Here is an 18,334-nt window from a genome sequence, read left to right as displayed (position 1 = left end):
TCGTTCCACTTCATGATTGTGTCCCACTTGTTGTTGATTCTTCACAAAAAATTACAGTTTTATATCTTTATGTTTGAGGCCTGAAATGTGGCAAAAGGTCGAAAAGTTCAAGGGGGCCGAATACTTTCGCAAGGCACTGTATATGTATATTCAATAAAAACTGGATTCCCAATGCCTCCTGTATCACTGCCTCTGAATGCAACTGAAAACATCAAGTGTAGCCATCATGAATTCACAAAAAAGTAAGACAGGCAGCACTATTTACCTGTTATCTGCTTTAGTCTTCTCTGTTTGAGGTGTTAAACATGCTGAGATTACATCCGTCACTTCTGTGAGACCAACAGCACCTTCATATATCCCAGCAGATGCAGCCACACAACACTGCTGTCACTTTAGAGGTTCTTGTAGGCATGTTTTTGGAAGTTTTTAAGCTTGCTGTCTCCCCTGCTTCCCCTGCTTCCTTTCTTTATGCTGGTTTTGTGTGAGTGGTCCTTGGTTTATGCATGACCAAAATCATTTGCAAACCTTAACTATGCACTTTCTGTTGCCTAAACTTAATCAAACATTAACCAAAGCTGGCAGGTTATATATATGTGTAATTTCTGGGTTTAATGCCACTGACAAACAGCCTTTTTGTCACCTTTTAACCTTTTGTTGTTTAAAAAGGTAGAGAAACTTGTTAGTTTATATTTTATGATATGTTTTTAAATGTGACCATTTTATGGGAAGAATATACATTTAGAATTATATATTAAACACAAATGTAACATGAAACATTATTTAGATCATGCATGAGGAAGTAAAACTGTCTAGCCAATATTAGGAATGCAATGCAAATGTCAGTGTGTATATATACTGTAAAATTCAGTTTAATTCTATGAAAATCTAATTGTTGACAAAGGAACCTGAATGAACTTGTTTCCATATCCAAACCCAGAACTTGGGAAATTATCTATTTGCTCATACATTTGTCATTAAAACAAATGAATACAAGAAGACCAGAATGCAAAGGTTCGATTTCTAATAGAAGATTAGAGTCAAGTCCAGTATAAACACAACAAAACGGGCAGACATTTTTATTTGTTGCTTTAAAGGTTTGAATGTCCAAGTCTCTTATTCTTCATCTCCAGCTTCTCATCCTTCTTCTTCCTTTTCCTCAAACCAACGTGTCTGATTTTTTTTGAAGGTGTCTTTCTTTTCTCCTCAAGAAGTTCTCTTTCAGCAGCTTAATATCCACGAAATGATGGGGGGAGTCCTTCTTCTGCTCCCTAGTCTTGTCCTTTTCTTTTTCCAGCTTGGCAAGTTCAGTTCGGAGGGTCTGACTGATCTCCCCCTCAGTCTGGAGCTTATTGATCAGATCCTGTTTGGTTGAGGCCTGTTCTCCTTTCAGGTCCTCCAACTCTTGGACAAACGACTTCTCTCTCTCAGAGGCGTCTTTTTTCAGGCTCTGAATCACCTCCTCCATCTGATGGACTAGAGTGTCCTTCACAGACTTCAGGTCCTCCAACTCTTTGACAAAAAACTTCGCTCTCACAGAGACGTTTTCCTTCAGGGTCTGAATCTCTTCCTTCATCTGATGGACCACAGTGTCCTTCACAGACATCAGGTCTTGCTGCTCTTTGAAGAACCTCTCTTGCTCAGAGACATCTTTTTTCAGGCTCTGAATCTCTTCCTCCATCTGATGGACCAGAGTGTCCCTCACAGACTTCAGGTCCTCCAACTCTTTGACAAAAATCTTCTGTCTCTCAGAGGCGTTTTCCTTCAGGGTCTGGATCTCTTCCTCCATCTGACGAACCACAGTGTCCTTCACAGACATCTGGTCGTCCTGATCTTTAAAAAATCTCTCTTTCTCGGCGGCGTTTTCCTTCAGGGTCTGGATCTCTTCCTCCATCTGACGAACCACAGTGTCCTTCACAGACATCAGTTCGTCCTGCTCTTTAAAAAAGCTCTCTTTCTCGGCGGCGTTTTCCTTCAGGGTCTGGATCTTCTCCTCCATCTGACGAACCACAGTGTCCTTCACAGACATCATGTCTTGCTGCTCTTTGAAGAACCTCTCATGCTCAGAGACATCTTTTTTCAGGCTCTGAATCTCTTCCTCCATCTGATGGACCAGAGTGTCCTTCACAGACTTCAGGTCCTCCAACTCTTTGACAAAAAACTTCTCTCTCTCAGAGGCGTTTTCCATCAGGGTCTGAATCTTCTCCTCCATCTGAAGGACCACAGTGTCCTTCACAGACATCTGGTCGTCCTGCTCTTTAAAAAACCTCTCTGTCACAGCGGCGTTTTCCTTCAGGGTCTGGATCTCCTCCTCCATCTGATGAGCCAGAGTTATCTTCAACTTCTCTTCCGTCGTCTTCCTTTTCCTCAAACCGATGTGGTGTCTAAATCTTTTCCAGGCTGAAGGTTTCTTTTTTTTCTCCTCAAGCTTTTCCTCAGAGTGGTCGATCTCTTCCAGCAGCTTACCATCCAGTAAATGATGGAAGGAGACCTTCTTCTGCTCCCTGGTCTTGTCCTTTTTCAGGTCCTCAAACTCTCCGACAAACGACTTCTCTTTCTCAGGAAAAGGCCTCAAAAAAGGCCTCACTCGGTCGTGCAGGTTGGCAGGGAACCTGGGCCTCCCCTGATCCATTTTTAGCTGGTAGATTTTTTAAGTTTCTTGTAGATGCTGTCAATGATGAACAGTTCTCTCTCACAATCTCGATCTCTCTCTCTCTCTCTCTCTCTCTTGAAAGGTTGCTTTGTACTGACTCAAGACACAAAGGCCCGTTAGAACCTTATGATTAGAACATAACAGTGATGTAATCATAACTTAGAGAACATTTTGGAAACAGTTCCATTCTCTCTAAATCATGTTCCAGACTTCTGCTGTTCTTTAAATGTTTACATTCAATTTACATTGACTGAATTTTTCATATGTTTTTCTGAACAGTTTGTATGAGGTGATCTCCATGCAATAAGTCAGTATTTCAATAAGGGTTAAATACAGATGTTTTAATGATTTAATGACACTGTCCTAACCATGGACATAGCACAAAATTCTGGGCCCTGTAGAAAGGCATTTTCTATGGGCCCCTCCCCACATCCACAGCTATACATTCTAGCATATTTTTGGGCCCTCCTCACATGAAGGCCCTGGGTACTCAGTCGCCTTTTTCCCCCCAGTCCGACGCCCCTGGTCCTAACCAGAGATACACTAGCATAGGTTATCCTATATTCATGTATGTGAGTTAGAAGATAAAGAGTTCCTAACTCAACATGAAAGACTTTCTATGATGTTTTTAAGAGAATTTGAAGTTTAAAGGGGTGATAGAATGCAAAACCGATTTTACCTCATAGTTGAAAAATGACAGTTTGGTGGGTAAATAGGACATACATAGAACCTCAAAATCCCATTAACATCTCTTTCCTCTGCAAATCTCACAATTTGAAACTGCCTCTGAAAACAGGCAAATCCCAACGAGCCACCGAGTTGATGTCAACTCGGTGGCTCCTCCTCATTTGGCTCTAGTCTGTAGTCTTTGTCACGCCCCAACATTTACATAGGCTACACAACTGACTGAGATCAGGTAGTCTTCTGAATCTAGGTCGCGCAGATCTCTGCTATTCCATTACAAAATTCACTTCTGAGAATTTTTTATGCGAGAAATCAACTATGTAAAGGTCAAATATGGACCGTTTTACAAATATTGATGGCTAATTGCAAATTTTGTCCGACTGTGTCGGAGTTCAGCGACCGGTGCTGCCTGGGTTGTTACCCAGGCAGCACCGGTCTTTGCAGACCCCGGCCTGCTGTGAGCTAGATGGAGCTCCGTCACGGCTGGCAGTAGGGCTGCTCGATTATGGAAAAAATTATAATCACGATTATTTAACACAATTACTCATTAACATTTGGATATAATGGATAGTGTCCAGGTTATAATCTGTCTCACAGAAAGAGTCTTTGGATCAGAATAAAATCTGTTTTACTACTGTGAGTCGGTTCCGCTTTACAGATATCCCACATAACGTTACACAGCTAATGAACAGTTCCACAGACAGTGACGGATTGGGAACAAAAAACGGCCCTGGCATTTCCAACCACCAGCAGCCCACCAGTGGGGGGGGGGGGGTCGCAGATATAACTTTTGATACACGGAAAGAACACGCACTTTCAGCCCAGTCTCGTGGCAGTTCGTGTAAATGTGACATTATTTTAATCTATTGATACGTGTTCACGGAGACGTTTTTGTCGGTTTTTACGTGGCGGACAACACGAAAATGTGAAGTAATGTATTTCAATGGGAAGCATATTTTGTGGCCACAGCACGAAAATGGTAGGGAGTAACACAGGACTATCACCCAGGAGACCGGGGTTTGCGTCCCGCGTGTGGCGCTTTGTTTCCCGGGGATGGCATCCCTGCGTGTGGCGTTTTGTCCCGCGTGTTACTGTGTGTGTTACTGTCTCCCGGCGTTTAAGGCGCCTTTTCCCCGTAAGGTTTTCCCTAAACCCAACCTTCGCCATCCCGTTATTGTGGCGCGTCCCCAGCGGGCCGCCTCGTGGGCGCCTCCCGGCGTATGGGGCGTCCTTTTCGCCGGCCTCCCGGCGTCCTTTCCCCGAGAAAATAACGTGGCATTTACACATAAAAAACGAGAAAAACGTCTCCGTGAACACATATCAATAGATTAAGAATAACGTTGAAATTTACACAAACTACCGTGAGACCGGGTTGGCACTTTTGATAGCCCCAGTGATGGTGAACGTAAACTCCCATGCACCAAAACATAGACATATATATATATATATATATATATATATATATATATATATATAAAAAGAATAAATCATCAGAGCCAGCCGCTCCATAATAATATAATATTCTGAAGTAGCCTGAAGTTACTGTACCTACACTCCCTCCTGCAGCATTGGTCTCCATCTCTGTTGCTTTTGGTAATATACATGCAGACCCACAGCAGGCTTGTTGTTCTGTGTTGGTTAGTTCCATGGATTCGTTATCCATGTCTATCTCTTCATCCTCCTCTTGCTCATTTTGTTCTTCCTCATATTCCTCACTGTCCTGTCTTTCTCCCTGGTGTGCTGGCTCAGATGCGTCGCTAACATGCTAGCAGTATTAGCGCTAATGCTAGCTGAAGCTGCACTTGATGATTTTAAAAACAAATCAGTCAGTTTGCAGCATTTTTCAATGTCAGCCAACAGTGCTCTCTTATATTTCTCTCTCTCTTTCTCTGCCTCCACCCCACCCCCTTTGTGTCGCTTCATGCCTCGATTAATTTTTTTGTCAACAGTATAGCTTCCAACTTCCACTTTTCAACTTCCAACAACCACGCTGACGCAGACCATAGACAGTATAAAGACGCGGTCTACTCGATTCTGTCTTGAAATTCCCAGAAGGCATTGCTTCATTTTAACTTTTGCAAACAAATATTCATATAAAAGAAATGCAGGTAGATTTGTTTTATTTCAAACCATGCACGTTTACGTTTTTGAACATCTGATCTGAATAAGTAATTTTGCTACAAAACAATACAGACTAATGTAAAAGTTCGTGACTGTAGAGGGTAACCATGACTGTGATATCGAGAGACTCATGTGGTATAAATACTGATCAGATTACATTTCACTAAGTGTGAAGGATTTGGACAAATTTGGTGTTTTATTTAGTTAAACCAAAGAGCTTTATTATTGATGCTTGAAAGGGGACCGAGAGAAATTATATGGGCCTCTGTTTACAATTAAGTGGCCACATGACTGTGACAATCATGCGGCTCTCTGATTGGCAGCCCAAACGGCCCATGAGGGCCCGCGACCCCTCTGGCATCTGCCCAAATGCCAGATTACCAGTCCGTCACTGTCCACAGACATAACACAATGTGCATCTCACATCACATGTTCACTCACTATGACCATTACTACTGTCATTACTAAACATTGTGCCAAAATATCAACAATAATGTCGCCGTCAGTGGGCTTTTTTGCTAGCTAACCTCCAGAAAAATCCAGCACATAGACGGTACCTTAGAGTAACGTTACGTGAAACAGGTGATTTAACGTCCCTGCTCATTTACATACAGTTTAACAACAAAACTAAATGCTGAGGAAACATTACTATGTTTTTTCATGTTGGTTTTGAGTAGTATGCCTATGCACTCGCACTGAGCTTTAAAAAAGTTTTAAACAGTAAGTGAATACAGCGTGTCGGGGGAATACAACGTCTATAGACAGTATACTACAGCGGGGGGGGCAAAGGCAGAGGGACTGCAGGGTTAGCTAACGTTAGCTGTTCCCAGACAACTGAGTTCGTTCTTTACTTGCGCTGAGTTTTTAAATTCCAGCGGATGATATGCACACGACTTGCCTCCCTGACTGGCTTCGGGGGGGGCGGATGTGTTCTTGCAAAACAGAACATGGCAAAATAATCGTTTTTTCTTGATTATACTATTTTGGTGATCGTTGGAAGCCAAAATCGAAATTTAAATCAAAATTCAATTAATTGCACAGGCCTAGCTGGCAGCCCGCATTGCTCAATACCCGCGCAAAGTCACCCTTTCTGGGTTACTGGACTACCAAACGCCACTGCCCTGACAGAGCTCCAGAGCCTGCAGCTCGCTGTTCTCCCTCCCCTCTTCCTGCTAAATGGCCGGTGTGTGACTGAGAGAGTGGTCAGCAAGCTTGTTACGCCCGCAATCTCTTACCACAGGTTCCAGTTAATCTTATAATGGATATGTGTGAGTTATTTAAACAAACCCATTGGATTGAAAGGACACTAGCAGCTAACGAAACCCCTCATAGTCACAAAAATGCATTAAATTGAAATCAGACACAATTGTTAGCTTTGTAAGACCTTGGGGTAGCTGTAATATAAGTGGCGGGATGAAATTCAAACTGTAAATATAGGCTACTCTAGTTATGCCGGCAGCCGGGAAGCTCCGCGGAGCCCCGAGCCCTGGTAGTCCACTAACCCAGAAACAGTGACTTTGCCCTCGACTCATCAGACTGTGTGGAAGCCCTGAAGTCCTTATCAAATTTGCAATTAGCCGTCAATTTTCGTAAAACAGCCCATATTTGAGCATTATATGGTTGATTTCTTGCATAAAAAAGTCTCAGAAGTGAATTTAATAATGAAATAGCAGACAAACAATATATAACTACTCCACTACTCTCTCCAATGTATTTGTATGTGGGTCACTCAACCAATCAGCGCACAGCTCATCTAAATATTCATGAGCATACCATATTTGGAAGAAAAGTTCTTGTTCAAAATAGGGCCATATTCACAGGGTAGTTAATGGCCCACAGAAAAGCACTTAGGCCATTTTCAGCCCAACCAATGTTATATATCCTATTAAGAGACCTTAAGGAACAGTGTGAAATATCCTATATAATCATTCTATCACCCCTTTAAAATACTTAATACTGTTTACAGTAATGAGGTCATCAGACATTCCACACTAAGCAGCTCTGCTACTCATATCTATTGACTAAACATGACAGTGACTCATACAGCAGTTTGTAATATATCAATTGCCAAGTTTCCTAAGAAGATCATAAACCTTTTTATTTCATTGAATGCACAGGTCAGAACAGATACTGTTTTGATATGAAACATTGTGGTTTATCATCTTAAATATATTTTTTATTTAATGACCATTGGTCTTTTGCTAAAGCATCTGGTAGTATTTATTTATTCTGGTCTTTATCTGTCTATGAACACTATAAATAAGTAATGATCTGGCTCTCAGCTGCATGTATTGATGATTCCTTACCCCAGTTGTAGCCTACCCCAATGTTCTTATTCTTTAATAAGTTTGCTTGTGGTTTTGTTTAAATATTAAAATATCAAGAACTTTTTTCAATGGGTTTCATGAAGGGCTATGTAAATTAATGTGTGCCTACAGCTTACTACTCAGATAATTGCATACAGTACACAAGCAATTCTCAAAAAATGTATCTTGCCTTTTTAGACAATGCTCAGTTTAAAAATTTAGCATCACTTTGCCCATTTTTGTCCTCGTAATTATTTTTTAACCAATACTATCCACCAATACAATAAATTGAGCTAATCTTTCAAATGTAAGTCAGTTGGGGAACAGATATGAATCATTATCATATTATGTGTGCTTGTATACATTTATCAATTAGTGAATTGGTGACGTGGGAAAGGCTTGAGGGAACGAAAAATAACTGACTGGTCTACTTAGTTATTGCGGCATTGAAGAGCAACCAATTTAATAATTCAAGAATTGCATTAATCATAAAAATATATACTGTAATTAAACTTCTTTCTTTTTCTGCTTTGATACATCTCTGTTGCCTCATCAAGTCGGTTATGGTTCATCTGTGCAGACTTATACTGGACTAAAATTGAAGAGCACATAAAATTTAGAACAACCAGGTGTCACCATAATAACCAATCACGTACAAACACAACACAAGCACAGCACTGCTAATAACGAAACTAAGCTTCTGGAAAGAAAGCAGTCATGTGTGATATCACAAAAGTAGCAAACATAGTTTTAGAGTAAAAACTACATTTGATATTTTTCAAATGTGTACCTGTTTATTGAAAATAAAGCATGACTTTGGAAGATGTTTCAAAGGAACCTAGTGGTGTAAGGCTAATGAGAGAAAGCAAAGAAGAATTTCTGTGATTTTCATTTGCAGTTACTTGATGATTTTTGCATAAACATTTTAAGATTTAAGTATTGTCTACACCCATGCTACAGTGCAACACTCAGACCATGGAACAATATTTAGCCTTGAAATGATAAATTGCTAAATTGAGCTCCACCATCTCAAAGCATAGAGTCTGTGTACACAGCTGCATCAGATGATGAGTAAATGTAATATTAAAATGTACGCAGCTGCAACCGCAAATCTTATTAGAAGTAGAAACTTAATTAAGTCAAGTTTCAGCTTGCAGAGGACGGGGATAAAGACAAAGTTTTACACAAGGAGGCCAGAGGTCAGAATCACATCTGGGATCAGTGTCTTGTTCTATAACCCTTAAACATAATGGACATGATACACATTATACAGCATGAAAGAGGGTTGTATTTACTTGAAGTTTGTAGGAGTCTTTCACTTGAAGCTAGTTGTCTATTTAATAGTGGAATGTGTATTCTCAAGGCAACGAATGGAGGCCTTATTTCAGTGACTCATTATCTTTTACCTTTAACTTTTATCACAAGAAGAAATCTATCTTTAACCTGTTGTAAAAATAGACATCAATCTCACAATGTATCTATGCAGGAGGCGTAGCGTGAGTAGCTTATTAGCAGAGCAGCAGCTTCAGTCCATCATGTCTACACAGGATGCTTTCAGGCACTGTTGAGTGTAGGTCACCCGTGTTTAAGATGACAAAAAATCACGGCTGAAACAGTTTCTGTGCAGACAGGCAGTACAGTTGTTAAAGAAACATCTGTTTAACTGCATGTTTCTTTAATTGGATCTTTTATAGAGGTTCTAACTTTCTCTCTAAAGCTGCAATCTGTGATTTAATAGGACGACGGCACCATAAACCTCAGCTGCTAAAATGGGGGCTGTGTCACAGTGCTCTGATGCTGTGCCACTCTGTGGGCCATTTATTAATGTCGCCAGCTGTTTATAGCAGCTGTCACATAGTAGTGCATAAACACACACACTCTCAAACTTTGGCTGTCTTCTTTAAGAAGTGACCATAACCATGACGACGAACTTCCCCTTATAATACGTAAGCGGTGTATGAAACCGTTCCCTCATTCACTCACTCACTATTGCCAAATAGATTTTATTAAATAGTGAACTATATAGGGAATGACCAAACGAGTCCTGCTTCTTCTTCTCCTCCGGGAAAACACGAATGCGTTGCATTGTGGTATACAGGAGTAAATTGTAGGGTACAATGTATGTACACTCAAATTAGCCGTGCATTGTGGATATTTTATACTGTAGTAGTATTTACTGAAAGTAGTATACTGTATAGTGAATGAAATTAACTGCTGCGAAATCGAACACCACTACAAAAAGGCGAACACACTATATAGTGCACTATTTCCGTGATAGGGAACCATTTCGAACACACCTATAGTTTAACCTAACCATACCTTAACAAAACTTCAGTTGACATGCTAGGATATACTGTTGGAATCATTCATTGTAAACCATTGGCAGTGATCCTTGAAAATATTTTCCATTGAATGTAATCATCTGATATCAATGTTCCATTTGGCAAGTGGGTACTTTACACTTTATACAAATCATTCATCACTGCAGTAAATATAAGCGTGAAACAACTTTAATGTACAGCTATGCTTGCAACAACTAAATAATGACTGCGTTGTCAAACTTTGACAGAGTAAGTAGATTGATTTCATTTCCTGTGGGCATGCTTCAGCTCATTCCATGGAAGGCATAAAATAGATCCTCCTCTATTCTGCAGTACTCTTTACTCTTTTGCTTTTCAGACTTCTCCCAAAACCTCCTTATTCAACCCACATCCCATCTGTGCCAACTCTTCCTCTACTCCTTTCCCCAATCTCAATGTTCCATTTGCACAGCGCATAATACATACTGTATATTCAACTCAGATCCCTTTTTTTATCCTTGTCAACCTCATCCTTTTTTTCAGTATCTCTCTTGTCCTTCTTGTCCTCCTGTTTTTCCTCTGCTCTTTGCCTCCCACTTTCCCTGTTATTGTAACCATGACAATAAGGCTCCCCTAACCTTAAATAGGCACTCATTTTAACCCAAATCATAAGCTTTCACAAAGATAAACCAAACCTTAATCATAGTGTTTTTACATTATAAAAAAAGGTTTGTTTTTCAGCCGTGATAGTTTTGGACAGTTTTGGAAGTGAAATTATGTCATCCTTTTGATAGGGGCATTAAATCAGAAAATACTTCCATGTGTCATTCTAGAGAGTATGGACAAGTATGTATTTTTTTGTGGAGTTATTGAAAAAAAATCTAACTTTAAATAAATATTGGATCATAAAACATGGTATAAAGCAGCTCCAACTGATTTTAAGCTGCTTTCAGCTCATCTTTGGCTTGCCACTCTGCGTGTGTGTGTGTGTGTGTGTGTGTGTGTGTGTGTGTGTGTGTGTGTGTGTGTGTGTGTGTGTGTGTGTGTGTGTGTGTGTGTGTGTGTGTGTGTGTGTGTGTGTGTGTGTGTGTGTAGGGGCAAATTCTTTGTAAGTTAGATTTTTGAAGGCTTTGATTGTTGAGATTTGCCAGTGCAGGCCTCTAGGATGAAGTCATTTTTTCATACATTTCCTCATATTAATTTTATGGCCATTTTTATTCCTGCAGTCCTAAAAGAGGAAGGAAAAGGTTTACCAGACAATGGAGGTCAAGAAGTATGTGTGTGATGTAGTTTAAATACTGATAGTTGTATTGAATTGTTATCAGTGTTACTATATTTGCCCTAATATGGGGACAAAACCATTTAGAGCTCAGATAAAAATAAAACTTTATATATATATATATATATTCAAATCTCACCTTTGTGATTTATGATGAAATGTACAGTGCAAGCGTTGTGTGTGTGTGTGTGTGTGTGTGTGTCGGAATGAAATATGTTGATTGAGGTCTAAAGATGATTTACCGTCAAAGGTTAAGTTCTCATTGAAACATCTGCTTTTCAGCACAGACACACTACAGTGTGATAAGTGTGCGTGTGCGTGTGCGTGTGCGTGTGCGCGACCCTGAAGAGGCGCCAGCTTCAGAGCTTGCCTGCCTGTTTTGTCTTTAAAGGAACATTCCAGTTTTTGTTTACAGTCTCTATGATCGTGTTATTTTCTATGTTATGGCCCATACAACCCTCTCTAGGCCCCTCTAGATCAGTGGACATAGGCTAGTCTATTCAAATTTGCACCATTGTTTTATTTACACATAGCTTTCCAAATGGTGTTTTTTCACTGCATGTGTAATATAAAAGTTACAACTGGTTAACTTATAATAGTTTTCTCAGGTTGACCAAAGTCCCACTAGAGTTATTATACCGGAACTACTTCTCATGGTGGAAAGCCCAAACACCAGGAAGACTGGAAAGAGCTCTTTGGATCAGAGAAAATTCACAATCCTTTTGACAGTTAAATACATGCCGTCATATTAGTGGTCCATCAAAGACACCACAGGAGAGCAGCTGATTGGTCAAAGGTTGCAATGATGTCACCACAGAAGTTTCCATGCTCCTTGATGGGCAGTACAAAGAGAAATAAAGAGAGACAGACCGACCTAGAGGACTGAAATGAAGGAAACTACAGTTGGTCTTGTTTTGCAAGCATCATTAAGAAAAAGAAATTATGAACTAGAAGGGCACTCAGAGAGCGCACACCTCCGCTAAGGTCATGCCCTATCTCGCAACGTTAACGAAAGTGAAACATTATTTTTCACAGTACCCGCCCTGTGATTCAGATCTGCTCCAAAATGTAATAGGTTCTTCCTTGGCCCACACCCTTCCACCAAGTTACATGGAAATCGAGCCAGTATTTTTTCCATAATCCGGCTGACAAACTAACCAAACCGAAAACACAACCTCCTGCCAGAGGGTAATAAACCTCAAACAAGTAAAATTGGACAAAGGCTGATTTTGCAAAACGGAGCAGTAATTTAACAAACAAACCTCCACAATGAATGTAAGTCATATGCCTCCAGCTCTAAAAGTCTGCGAGCTAACTATATATAAAGTCTATTATCTGACAATATAGATCAAAAAATGAAGAGAAACCTCAATAAAAAAGTTCCTGAACGAACTGAAGGAATGTCTTTTTACAGAGTATCTGCACTATAAAGACAAACAGTTTTACACAGATCACAGAATCATCTCCCACGGAGTGAGGACGTGTTTTCATTGAGATTCATGTCTCACCATGTTTAATTGAGTTTGTGTGCATAGACACAGAAACACACATGCACACAGTCACATTTTATAAACTGAAAGTCTGGTCATAGAGAAAAATATTTAGCAGTATAATCTATCTGCTACAATAAAGCAGTGAAACAAAGACATTATTCATGGAGGCGTACTGCAATTTTAACTTTGAGACTCAAATTGCAGTCACAAGATTTACATTTTAGAGTTCAGTTTTTGATTTTCGCAGAGTTTTGGGTGACAGCAGAGTGAAGATACAAACTAGGATAAACTGAGTGTGACGCAAGGTATATTGCCAAAATTGAGTTCATGTGTAAGAGGCATTCCATATATTTTAAAAGTGTTTATATTATGAATTTTTATCGTCAAGGAAGCAGCGCCACATTTATGTTTTGACAGTTATAATAGTAATTAGTACATACATTGGCTGACATACTGCCTGTTACATTGTGCACTATTTCAAAGAGAATCTACGTGATTTATAGCAAATATCCATGAATCCAGACATGATTGTATTTTGAGTATGTATACATGCATGATGAATTGCAACACTGGCCGACATTCCACACAGCTGAATGGGGGTTCAAAGGTCACTGAAAGAGCCTGTAGCCAAACCCGGAGCTGCATATCTTCACCATTAGCTCAGCATCTGCTCATCTTTACTCACCTTCACTCACCAACTGAGCACATGTGTTAACTTGTTGACTTGCTCCCAAAATAAATGTGTCATTAACAGCGTCCAAAGAACTTTTTTTTAATGTTAATTTTCGTTCTTTTTTACTTTCTTGCTGCTCACTAGTTTAGGTCATCTGGTCCAGTCATCACTTCATTTCACTAAGGAGAGGTTCACTAAACTGGCCATTAATAGTGGAGTCTGGAGGATTTGAGAATGTGTGTAACTACGTGAGGACGGGGGTCACTGTGGGGGGTCGGTTTCGAGGTCTAAACTGTAATGCTTTTACTGAGACCCAGGCAGGGAGACAGGGTGAGTCATGACCTCTTTCAGCACGCCCGGGTACTGTGGTCTCGCTTAAGTGGTCTCTTAGCAGAAATACCTGCACACACATTTCCTATTTGTTTCTTTTTTTGTGACACAACAAACATTGTCTCTTTTTCTGTGACATTTTTTTCAAGAGAGCCCGATTCATTTTTTCATAATGCATTTGATGTTTAAAGGAGCTTAATTGTGCAATAGACATGCATCTGGCACATTCATTTGCCAGATGCTTTAAAGGCATTTTATATACAGTATATCTTTAGTAAAAGACGAGTGCCTTGGTTCCTTTCTTGATGTCTATTGGATTTGTTCATGCCTTCTACCAAAGAGCACTGCCTTTTAATCACTAGTATTAGTTCCAAGAAGCTCTCTAAACTCTTCTTCTTTGAGCTTAATTGTCAGTTTGAAGGTCAGAAGTTTGCATCATTGTAGTTACATATACCCTCCCTCCCCCTCAGTCTGAGCTATCTACTCTGTAATTTTGGTTTTGGGGTGTAGGCTTCTTCCTGAGGACTAAACAGAAAACCCTCCATACTACATAGAAACAGTTTCTGACCACAGAGAGGAAAAAAACACACAAAAATCAGTTGTGGATATGGCAAATGCAATAAAAATGAACTGTGCCTTGTTTAAGATGGCCCCACCATCTATGGAAAATTATAGTCTTTCTCTGTGGATTTGTACATTTAGTAAAATAGAAATGAAACAAAGGAAAGAAGTATTTTTTTTTGGGGGGGGGGGGTGCGGGGAGTTGGAAGCTGCTGAAAATAATCTCATACACTGTATTGTAATTTGAAGGTATATGATGATTTAAAGGTGCCCAGCTCTATGGAGCTTTAAAGCCTTTAAGCTCATTATTTTGGTTTTCTGACCCACTGTTTTGGTTCAGTCTCATGGCTCTCATCAGCTTCACTTTTCAGCCGTAACAGCCAAATGCAAAAAAGATGTTAAAAAAAAACCTCTGTACTCTCCCTGCCTAGGAACAAATTAAACAAAATGTTGCAGCAATAGGGTGGCTTTTTGGAATTGTTTTCAATGACAATTAATTAAATTGTCTTGCTTGCTGCTTGCTGCTTGCCTCGCATTGAAAAAACTTCAACTCAGAGTGTAAAAACGGCCAACATCATTTAACTTCACAGCAAAATAATGGTTGTCTGAGGATGGGTGATCAATATATGCAAGAATAACAATAAGACGCAAGTGGGCCTCTTCAACAAAAAAGGCAGTGTGCCTCACTGTTTGCAACCTGCAAAGGCGGGTCTGTCTGATCTTAGCGACTAGATGGTCAACACTGGAGCATTTGGTGGCCAAAAACACAACTCCAAATGAATGCTAATGTTGCTGCTTGTCTGCTAAATGTGTAAATAGGCAGGTAAATAGGCAATGTTTGCTCACAAATTTGCTATACCAACCTAAAAGATGATAATATGTCAATGTGTTTGTGGGTTGTTTCTGCTGCTCCCAGGTGGCCAAAAATCAGTTGTTGCAGCTTTAAAATTGTTAAATCATTGTCCTTGATGTTATTGGTCCAATAGAAATCTGAGGGCTATTTAATGCCGCTCAACTGAAAAACCTCATAACATACCGTAAGATTTCATTTAATAAGACGTATTACTGTAGCACACATAGACATATTTCCATAATACAAACACTAGTTTTCCAATGGGAAACATCAGACAACATGGGTTTTTAATATGAGACAGTCGCTCTAGAAATATGAAAAGCCTGATTTCCCTTAGAGATTTTGCTGATTTAACGAGATGTGTGTGTGTGTGTGTGTGTGTGCGTGTGTGTGTGTGTGTGTGTGTGTGTGTGTGTGTGCAAGTGAAAGAGAGAGACAGAATGATTTGTGATAAGAAAACATGAGTTGTTCAAAGACAGAAAAAAAAACATGAGAAAAAATAGAACCTTTGGGAAAACAGACCAAAATTGAAGAACAGACAGAAACAGAGAAAGTGGAAGATGATTTAAATCATAGAAGGTACCACTGACTTCACCATCTTAACCAGCAAGGTCGGCGTTTCCAAGGATGTGGCTGTCTGGGGACTGTGGTTGGGATGAAAGGGAAGGAAACCAGGCGGCTCTGGAGGATTCCTCGCTCACACACACACACACACACACACACACACACACACACACACACACACACACACACACACACACACACACATTTACACACAGAGACACATTCACAAAGGGAACATGTATGTATGTAAATGAGAGGCTATCCTCTAGATCTGGTGAACAGATTAAGTTAATTGTTACCATCCTTCTCAACAGGCTATGTGCAACTCTCAGAGAAACCAACTTACACATCATAGAGCTTTTCTTTCTTTCTTTTTTTTTCTTTCACCAGACATTCCAGTGTTGCCCATAAAAGAGGTTACTACCCTCAAGGATGGGTCAGCTACAGATGTCTGACGTGATGTAACATGCAAGCATGTTTTCTTTTATTTCTTATATAATACTGTACAGATAGATGCGGAAAAAATGCTACATATGGTCCATTTGCACTAAACGTACAATTATAAACGGTAGTGGAATTTAATTGTGTCTATTTACTCAACTACTATACTTAAGTACAATTTTAAGGTACTGTTTTATATCTTTAATTGGAACAGTCAATTACATTTTTATTTGCACAATGACGTTCTGTCTTGAACGCTTTCTATTGTTGTTTTTATGTATATCTTGGATTATCTTATTATCAATAAGCACCGTTGTCCTCCACAACTCCCAAAATTGATATGTGCAAAGGTAAAGTGAGACTTTCTGCCATTTTTAAGACCTTTCTACTTCAATAGATTGTATCCAGTGGTATGTGAAATAAATGAAGTAGGAGGAGAGGATAAAGGATGACATGCAGTAAAGGTCTAATATCATCTTCAGCGTTTTCAGTGTAGTTTAATGCCATTGTGAAGGAATGGAGGACTTGCATCTGGGAAGTGAATCCTCTTTGTATAGATACATATTGAGGAGAATTCTTTGCAAATCTGCAGAAATGGCCATAGTAACACCGGGATTAACTTTAAGACTAAACCAAATAAGAAGATGTTTATGTAACTTGAGTGCATCTCCCTGAGAATCAAGTCAAACTGACTCATCACTTGACAGATTGATTTGCTTTTGCTGCAGTGCAGTAAGACAATCTGACCCCGTCTGTTTATTTTCAATTTGAAACTACACTACAGTTAATAAAATCCTTGACCATGAAAGCCATACAGGTTTGTGGGGCATAGTAAAATAGATGCAGGACTCTATGCTTTCCTCAGTGGAAACAGGAAGGTGCCGGTAATTTCATTCTAATCCCCCTGGACATTTGTAGGGTGTCCTTGGATAAATTCCACCTCAAAGGTCCTGGAGGGTCACATACCTGGAATCAATTAACTTTCGGCACTACTCATCCAAACTTTACCTACAAGTTTTCAGTTTTCAGACTTTAAAGATACAAGCATGGATTTATCTGACTTTAATTTAATCTATTTGTTAATAATGTTTGCAACAGTATTTTCTTTACAACTCATGCCTCTACTTTATTTTCCTGATTACAATCCAAAATCATCCATGTGAACAAAGACTGATTCAGTAGGTTCCAGTAAACTATAATAAGACTGGGCGTCTAAGGTGAAAAGCATTAGCTTAAATTTATCCGGCCTTTCATTTAGCATCATGGAGCTAGACTTCTTGTAATTATCTTTAAAAGAAGTTTTTTTCCATAGATTGTCTCCAGGAATTAGGATTTATATACGCTGACTATAAATACAGTCATTGTTGCAAGTCAAAAGTCAGGATTAACTTAATTATATAAAATTAGTTTGCATCTATTTTGGAGACGCAATGGAAACAAAACACAAAACTGATGTGAAAAACCACACCGTGAAGATAATAAGAACAATCTAGTACTGTAAAGTGTATCAGTAAAGTGGCCCTCAGGCTCAAAGTGTACTTGTTGTCCAAGTAAAAACTACTTGGAGCTAAAAAAAAATTAAAATAAAGCTGAAGTAAGCCTCCATCCGCTCAGCGTATACCTAAAAGAGTATTCATATGAAGCATATAGTTAGTAATTTGTTTCATTTTATTGGACATCAGCTTAGTGCACAGGCTAGCTACTGATGATTAATTTCTTGTTACATGAGCAGCAGCCCCTTAGAAGTGTATAAGGCATTGTGAGGAACAGGATCCAGCTCTGTAAAATAACAAGAAAGACCTCAAAGAGGAGAAGAGCCCTTATCACTGTAAATGGTTTGGTCGCCATATTAGGGCAAATAAACTGACTTACACTGATAACATGGAGAAGATCAGTCTGTGACCACTTACTGTAAGAACAATTTATTTTCAATACAACTTCCATCAGTATTTAAACTACATCACACACATACTTCTTGACCTCCATTGTCTGGTAAACCTTTTCCTTCCTCTTTTAGGACTGCAGGAATAAAAATGGCCATACAATGCCATAAAATTAATATGAGGAAATGTATGAAAA

Source organism: Perca fluviatilis, chromosome 23 (assembly GCF_010015445.1).
Source record: "Perca fluviatilis chromosome 23, GENO_Pfluv_1.0, whole genome shotgun sequence".
Classification (NCBI taxonomy): Eukaryota; Metazoa; Chordata; class Actinopteri; order Perciformes; family Percidae; genus Perca; species Perca fluviatilis.
Note: the sequence above shows the minus strand (reverse complement) of the source record.